The sequence below is a fragment of the Petaurus breviceps genome, unplaced genomic scaffold (assembly GCF_028583685.1).
Source record: "Petaurus breviceps papuanus isolate PSGF00001 unplaced genomic scaffold, PetGlider_PUasm1.0 173, whole genome shotgun sequence".
Lineage (NCBI taxonomy): Eukaryota > Metazoa > Chordata > Mammalia > Diprotodontia > Petauridae > Petaurus > Petaurus breviceps.
This window is the reverse complement of record NW_027185759.1, coordinates 24,607,172-24,616,617: the sequence shown is the minus strand read 5'-3', so window position 1 is coordinate 24,616,617 and position 9,446 is coordinate 24,607,172.

The window sequence follows — 9,446 nt, the reverse complement described above, 5'->3', positions numbered from 1 at the left end:
AGGATGGGATAGAAGGAAATATATTCAGTCTTTCACAATATATCCACCATGGAAATATTTTGCATAGCTACACATGTACAACCTGTATTGAATTGCCTATCTTCCCAGTAAGTGTGGGTGAAAAGAGGGAGGAAGGGAAAAATTTTGGAATTCAAAATTTTAATATCAAATGTTTAAAAATATATATATTATTATTTCTTTTTACATGCAACTGGGAAGTAAGATATACAGGCACTGGGGTATAGAGATCCATCTTGCCCTACTGGCAAGTTTGAGGGAGGATGGGGAAGGATATTGGAGAGAGAAGATTGGGGGAGGGGGTACACATTGGGATAACTGTTTAGGAATGGTGGGTAGGGGAAAGATGGAGACAAAATTTGTAACTCAATATCTTGTGGAAATGATTGATGTAAACTAAAAATAAACATACAATTTTATTTAAAAAAATTACCACAGCTACTCCAAACATTAGCAGCCTTCATACTGATCTTCCAGTAACCATGAACACTGAATCAAGACCCTCCACCAGCAAAGATTACAACTGACCCAAAGCTCATATTTTGTAAAAAAATATTATATTATATTTTAGACATAGACTATAGTATATTTAACAGACTATGGTATATTATAAACTTAACTCATATCCATTGGTAAATAATCAAAATAACATGTGATTAGCTTTATTATGATATTTGCTTTACTGCTATGGTCTAGAACCAAACCTGTAGTATCTCTGAAGAGTGCTTGTAGAAACAGGCCTGGGCATGGTCAAAATCTCTCATCCTTATTGCCCTTCACCCTCTACATATACTGGTTTTTCTAGTCCTAGGTCTAGACTATTATTTATGACTACCATATTAACATACTTCCTAAGAAGAAAGAATCCAAAATCACAAGGAAATCAACACAGCTACTATGAGCCATTCCAAAATAAATGGGCAGACAGATAAATAAAGAAATGAAGAAATAAATGAAAAAAAAATTCAAGGGTGAAAAACAACATCTTTTAAAAAGAGATACAAAAACTTATAATCAGAGGTCTACAAATTCAAATAAAAAAGAGCTGATATCTCATAATCATCAAAGGGTCAAATCAGTTAATCAATCAAAAGGCATTCATAAGACTTACTTTGTGCCTGACATTTTATTAGACATTGAGGATATAAAAAGAAACAATAGAACAATTTTGTGGAGCTAACATTCTAATGACAGGCATAGTAAATATATTCTATATAAATACAAATTATATTTGTAAAATGCATATTACATATAAATAATCTATATATGTGTGTAGCATACATATAAATGTAATTAATTCAAAATAATTAAAAACAATGTATTTTGGAAGGAAGGACAAAAGAAATTTGAGGGATCAGGAAATCCTTTGTGATTGATATGTATCTTGAATTGATAGATTAGGGCTAATATGTTAAATAAAGGAAAATCCGTGTTAATGGGAATATGGGGGGGGGAGTATATTAAGTTTGTATTGAGAGAGAGTTTTGAAGCAGTTAAGCCATTTTGAAAATAAATATAAATTCATCACCAAACTTTTCTTATTGTTAATGAAATGTGATTCCACTATTTTTATATATGTCCCAAAGATGTTTTTGCCAACAATAAAAATAAACAAAGCCAAACTATTTGTGATCTCTCAAAAAGTTGGAAAAAATATATCAATTGGAAAATGCCTGAGCAAATTGCGGCATATGAATATGAAGATAATCAATTGCTATGTAATGGTAAATAATTAATATGTTAAACTTAAAGGAATATTGGAAGAATTAAATACATGGAACATTATATAAAGTAGAAAGATCCAACAGGTTTACACAATTATTACAATAATTGGTCTTGAATTATCTATAATTTTGTGAATGGCAATATACTTAAATTCTAACAAAATCCGTATTAGAAACTTTGGATAAAAAATAAATATACAATTCAGTGGTAAAACTGATCTTATAGATAATTTTATCCAATTCTTTCACTTTATCTTTCCCATTTCCTCCACTCACTTTAACTCTAAAAAAATAATGAAGAATCTCAGTTGAAGGGACATAGAAATCATGAAGTCCAGCTCATGTCTGACAAGGGATGCCCTCTGGAAATATATCTCCCAAGAGGTGGTCCAAACTAAGTTGAAAGAAATATAGAGGTATAGATAGATTGGTAGTGATATAAATACATAATGGATAGATATACAAAGTAAAGCTGTTTGTGCATGTGTTTTTTCTCTTAGATATGGAATTATGAATCAATTATTAAATGAATCAAAAGGCTTTGGTTAAGTGCCGGTCGCGAGCAGTCTCTGACATTAAGTAGTACACATTCTAAAGAAGGAAACGACTTGTTTATAAATAACTAGGTACATTAGTGATTTATATAGAACAGAAAGGAGGTAATCTTAAAATGGAAGACACTAAGAGATGTACCATCAGAAAAGTCCACGTAGAAAAGGTAAGGTTTAAACTTAATATCGAGGAATTGCATCATAGATGAAGAATGAAAAGAGAAAATCTCATATACTGTGTATAAAACATAACCACTAGTTTAAAAAAGTACAATCAAATGTCTAAATATAGAAACTTAGAACATAATCTACAAGTAAGCGCAATGTGTTACTTCATTGTCATACTGACAACAAGCTCCCATTCTAAGCGATCTTAGAGATTGTATTTAAGTTATTAACTGCCATTTTCCCCCCTTTTAGAGCAACAGCCAACAGCTAACAGTATCTCTGTGAATCTCACCAGATAAGTTATCTTATTAGTCACTCTGGGAATCTCTAAAATTACCATTTCACATCGAAAATCCTTCCTTCCAAAGTTATTCAGGAGGTCAGTAAGATCTCTCTTCTAATTGAAAAATAAATAGAAAAAATCCAGTGTAGTCAATACTTATATGTATGATCATGAAAGTCAATTGAAAACTTCTTTATTATATTGTATCTTTTCCATCAAAAAGGAAGTATAAAACATAACCACTAGTTTAAAATATTTACCATCAAATGTCCTTCTGCCTAAATATAGAAACCCAGAACATATTCTACAAGTAAGTGCAATGTGTTACTTCATTGGCATGGATCAAAGAACTCTAAATTTAAAATTTAAAGAGATATTAGAGGTTATCGGATATAAACATGTTAATTTCCAGATGATAAAGTTTAGTTCTAAAGAGACTTAGAATGCTAACTGGCATAGAGAAATCACTTAATAAATGTTCATTGAAAAAATGAGTATATGGATGGACAGTTTTGATCTTAAGGATGCATTTAATAATTTAAAACAATAAAATAATTTAAAGCACACCTCGTGCAATTATTTCTGCCATACACATTTTTCAGATATCGAACTCAGGGTCAGAAAGGATATTTGACCTGTCACATAGGTAATAATCAGTAAACCTGGTAATCTAGTCCTCTGATCCCAAATTAACAGGACAACAAAAACATTCAAGAACATCAAATAAGTGCTTGCTGTGTTCATGTGACTAATACAGTAATTCATGAGAATATTAAGGTAAGGGAATCCATAATGGACAATCTTCTAAATATCTTTTAAAGTTTTATATTTAATTTTGTAATCAACAACAAAAATAATTTTAATTAATTTTTCAGTTTCTTAAATACCAACTTTTCCTACTGTGATGCAAATAAGACCCTTGGCAACCACTATTAGGTTTCAGTATTTGTAATCGTCTAGCATAAGTTTTCTATATTACTTTAATTATTTCTCTATTAGTAGTGATTTCTAATTTTATTCTTTTCAGGTCTTCCTTTTTTTCATTAAACTTTCCAAAATGTGTGTGAGGGGGGATGGGGGGGATGAAATTGAAAGCCATATCATCTAGAAAGAGTGCCAGATGTCTTTAGGTATCACCATTTCCATCTTCATTAGTGTCATCAACTTCATCATTTCCACCAATATTACTAACACTTTCAGAGTTCTGAAGTTTGCAAACACTATACATACATGTATTGCTCAAACCCAGCTGCAATTCTATAAGATAGGTATTATGGCTATTTACTATTTATTTAGTCGGAGTAGCAGTAGTAGTAGCAAGAGCAACACATGTGGTAGTAGCAGTAGCAATAGTAGTGGGAGGAGGAGGAGGAAGAGGAGGAGGAGGAATAGTAAGAGGAGGAGGAGGAAGAGGAGGAGAAGGAAGAGGAGGAGGAGGAAGAGGAGGAGGAAGAGGAGGAGGAGGAAGAGGAGGAGGAGGAAGAGGAGGAGGAGGAAGGAGGAGGAGGAAGGAGGAGGAAGAGGAGCAGCAGCAGCAGCAGTAGAATCTCCATTGCTAAGCACAGCTCCTGAAACATAGTAAGTGCTTGGTAAATATTTATTGAATTGAATGGAATTGGATTATAATCACTTTACATGCATACAAATTTATGCTTACAGAGGTCATGTGACTGGTTCATGATCAAATAGTTAAAGTTTGAGATAAAATATGAACCCAGGAACTTTTCATCACTCTAAGTGTAGCACTCTATATACGTTTACACTCTGCCTCTTACCCTATTCATAATAATAATGATAAGACAACAGATTTTTAAAGAGATTTTCATTTGAGAATTATAAGATCTGAGAATACAAATGTAAGCAAACATAAAGACATTCTGCGCCCTCAAGGAGCTTACATTCTAATGAGGGAATACTGTACATAAAAAGGGAAATAAAGAGAAGGAGGAAGCTTCCTGCAAAACCACGTAAAGGCAAATCAGAGACACTATCACAGCTGAGAGTGGAATGCCACATGTCAGGATTAGGCTAAACCCTTGGAAAGAATTTAGTAATGGAGAAGAAGGCCGGTGTTGCATAGCAAGTTGAAGGGTAAGAAGGTGGTTGATTCACAGTGGTATTATTATAACAGTAACATAAGTCATGGTGGTATCAAAAACAGTAACAACATCAATGAAAACAACAACAGTAATTTATATGATGATGTAATACTTTTGCTTTTATTATATTATGTGTGCCTCAAAACAACCCTAAAGGTCCAAACCTGATGTTATTATTATAATTATTTTTAAAAATTGTTTCTCCCTATTTTAGATTTTTATGGTTATGACTGTTATTTCTAATTCTTTCTTGAAGAGGACAATGACATCGGGGATATTATGACATGACTTACAATTGACCTTGGTTTGAATAAGAGAGGGTTATGCAAAGTCACCAGACTTACTTTCTCCTCTAGAGTCCTCTGGGTTCAAAGGCAAGGCATTGATCAGGAGGACTAGAGATAGCCAGGATGCAGTGAGACACCTTGACCCTAAAAGCTGAAATATGTCCAGGTTCCTACTTTGAGTGAGGCAAAGTCCATGAAGTGAAATTGCCTCTTTAAGAAGTAAGTCAAGGGATAACCTCTTTAATTAAAAAAAAAAGTCAAACTGGGAGGGGAAGGCCCTCAAAGTTGCTGATCAAAAGATATTGAGTTATTATTTACATTCACTCTGGGCCTACAGGCCACAAAAACAACTATTAAGAGGTCTTTGTGATGGGACCTATTATTGTTCAATGTGAGATCCAGAGTGAATTGGGTTTAAAGCTTGGTCTTTGAGAAAGAAATCTAACCAGTAAATTCCAAAGTATTAAATCCCAGCAAATTCCAAGATGGCCAATAGCTACTCAAGCTGAAAGTGCAGTGCTTTCCCATGGACTCAATTATATTGCTGATTGACACACATTTTTGACTTACTTCTTTTCCAAAGTAAGATTGTTCATATTTGGCAACCTAGTGCCCTTCATACCTTCCATTCTAAAGAGTCTCAGCACAGTGATACCAGACACAATGTGTGCACCTAATTAGCTCTGGCTCTCTTACAGTTTAGGATTCCTGGGCTTAAGGGATCCACTTGACTCACTATTCACCAGGAAGAGAGACTGATGTTAATCATCATGCTTAACCAAAATGTACAGATGAAGTTAACTGAGGCTTCTAACATGATCTCAAATCAAGCAAATGAAAGAAGTTGGGTAGAATCCAAGTATTTGTTCCTCTAAGAACAAATTTATATCAAGCACATCAAACTACCTCCTAAAGAACCATTCTAATATTGATATTGTAATAGTACATTAAAATTCAGTATTAAGATGGCTACAAGTGAAAGTTAATTTGAGTTTTAAAAACAAGATTCAAATAAAGAATTTTTATCATTTTTGTGCATATTTTTAAGTCCGACATAAATATGAGAAAGGCAATAGTACTTTACTACTTTTTAAATCTGCTCTCATGAGAATAAAATTATATATATATATACATATATATGTGTGTGTGTATTTGATACTAGTTCATATTATATATAAACTGATTGTCATAAACTGATAAGTAGAATATACTTCTAACACCTAATGTGTTTTATTTGAGCAAAATTAATTCTTTATTATATATCTGAAAGCTGTTTTTGCAAATATAATGCAATACACATCAATAATATTAATTTTCAGAGAATCAGAATATTGTTATAATGAATTATAATACATATTACAATGGATTATAATACATATATTTATACATGTATAGCTATGCAAAATATTTCCATAGTACTAATGTTAACTATATTCCCCTCCATCCTATCCCACCCCCCATTTATTCTATTTTCTCCTTTGACCCTGTCCCTTTTCAAAAGTGTTTGCTTCTGACTGTCCTTACCCCAATATGCCCTCACTTCTACCATCCCCACAGCCTTAATCTCCTTCCTACCACTAATTTCTTGTAGGATAAAATGCCTAATTGAGTGTTTATGTTCTTCCCTCCTTAAGCCAAATCCAATAAGAGAAATGTTGACTCATTCCCTTTCATCTCCCTGCTCTTCCCCTCCATTATAATATCTTTCTCTTGCCTTATTTATGTAAGTTAACTTATCCTATTCTATCTCCCCTTTTCTCCTTATCCCAATATATTTTCTCACCTCTTAATTTTATTTTTTAGATATCATCCCTTCATATTCAACTCACCCCATTCCCTTTGTCTATGTATACATGTATACAAACATACATATACATATACATGTACACATACTCATACACATACATCTACATCTACACCTACATCTACATCTACATTTACATCTACATATACACACATAGAGATACACCCACCTATACATGCAAAAATAGGTATATATGTATGTGTGTATACATGTGTGTGTTTATCTGCATATGTGTACATACACACATATGCTTTTCAACTATCCTCATCATGAGAAAAGTTTAATGAATTGCACATATCATCATTCCATGTAGGAATGTAAACAGTTCAATTTTAATAAGTACCTTATGATTTCTCTTTCCTGCTTACCTTTTCATGCTTTTCTTGATTCTTATATTTGAAAGTCAGATATTTAGTTCTGCTCTGGTCTTTTCATCAAGAATGCTTCAAAGTCCCCTTTTTCATTGAATCTCCATATTTTCCCCTAAGTATTATACTCAATTTTTCTGGGTAGGTGATTCTTTATTTTAATTCTAGCTCCTTTGACCTTCAGAATATCATATTCCAAGCCCTTCAATCCCTTAATGTAGAAGCTGCTAGATCTTGTGTTATCCTGATTGTGTTTCTGCGGTACTCAAATTGCTTCTTCCTGACTGCTTGTAATAGTTTCTTCTTGACCTGGGAACTCTGGAAGTTAGCTATAATATTCCTAGGAGTTTTCTTTTAGAGATATTTTTCAAGAGATAATCAGCGAATTCTTTCAATTTCTACTTTATCCTCTGATTCTCGAATATCAGCACCATATTCCTGATAATTTCGTGAATGATAATGTATAGGCACTTTTGTTGATCATGGCTTTCAGGTAGTCCAATAATTTTTAAATTATTTCTCCTGGATCTATTTTCCAGATCAGTGGTTTTTCCAATGAGATATTTCACATTGTCTTCTATGTTTGTCATTCTTTTGCATATGTTTTATAATCTTTATTTCTCATAAAGTCATTAGCTTCTATTTGCTCTGATCTAATTTTGAAGGAATTATTTTCATCAGTCAGCTTTTGAAGGTCCTTTCCATCTGGTCAATTCTGCTGTTTAAGGCATTCTTCTGCTCATTGGATTTTTGGACCTCTTTTGCCATTTAAGTTAGTATATTTTAAAGGTGTTATTTTCTTCAGTATTTCTGGGGTCTCTTTTAGCAAGCTGTTGACTTGTTTTTCATGATTTTCTTGCAACACTCTTTCACTTTTCAATTTTTCCTCTAATTTTATTACTTGATTTAAAAAAAAAAATTCTTCTTGGGCTTCTCCATGGACTGTGATCAATTTATGTTTTTCTTGGAGGCTTTTAATGCAGGATTTTTGACTTTGTTTTCTTCTGGTTCTATATTTTGATCCTCTTTGTCACCAAAAAAAAGATTTTGCAATCTTATTTCTCTTTTTCTGTTTGCTCAATTTATCAGCCAATTACTTGACTTTTGAGATCTTTGCCATGATATAACTTTGCTTTCAGAGTGGAGAGTGTTGTGTCCCAAATTTCAGGGCTTTTGTGAAGTTGTTGTCAGAACATCTTCTAGGCACCTGCCTCAGAACTATGAGGAGGACTTCCTCTCCACAGCCTGACCAAGCTGTCACACCAGTGATCCTCACCTTAGGACCACCACCCAAGTCTGCGACACAGACAAGCAGCCAATGCAAGAAAATCCTGCCTCAGTGCCAGGAAATATATTACTGCAATTGCCATTGGGTCAGTTTCTTGGTCCTGCCACTGTCTGTGCACCTGAAACTCAAAAAGCACCTGATCAGAAAGGAGTTCCAGGTGCTGTCACCACCTCTACTGCCTTCACTGCCCTGGGGGCAGGAGACAGATCATACTCTTCTCTCAACAGTTCCAACAGTTTCCCCACTGACCATTTACTTTCTTTTTTCACATTTTTGGGTTGAGAAGTCTGGAAACCACCACAGGTGCCAGTGATTTAATCCCCTGAGGTTTGCTTTGGCTGCTCTGTGCTGCAGTTCTATGCCAACAGAAGCCCATGGGACTATGCTCCAATCCAAACCCCATGCAATAGACCCTTCCTGTCAGTTTGCCAGGTTTTCCTCACCTGAAGATGTCTTTCATTCTGTCATTTTGTGGGTTCTGTAGCTCTAAAATTTGACTACAGTCATTTTTTACAGATATTTGAATGTAATTATGAACAAGCTAAAGTAAGCCCCTGCTTTTACCCTACTGTCTTGGCTCTGTTCCCTCGAGGAAAGATTATTTTGATGTAATTGATAAAATAATTTCAAAGATTATTAAAAGAGAGGATATGAGGGGTGACCAGATAGTACAGCGAGTAAGAACACTGGCCCCAGAGTTGGGATGACCTGGGGATCGAATTCAGGCTCAGACACTTAGCACCACACCCAGAAATAACTGGCCGTGTAACCTTGAGCAAGTTACTTAACCCCAATTGCTTAAGAGAGAGAGAGAGAGAGAGAGAGAGAGAGAGAGAGAGAGAGAGAGAGAGAGAGA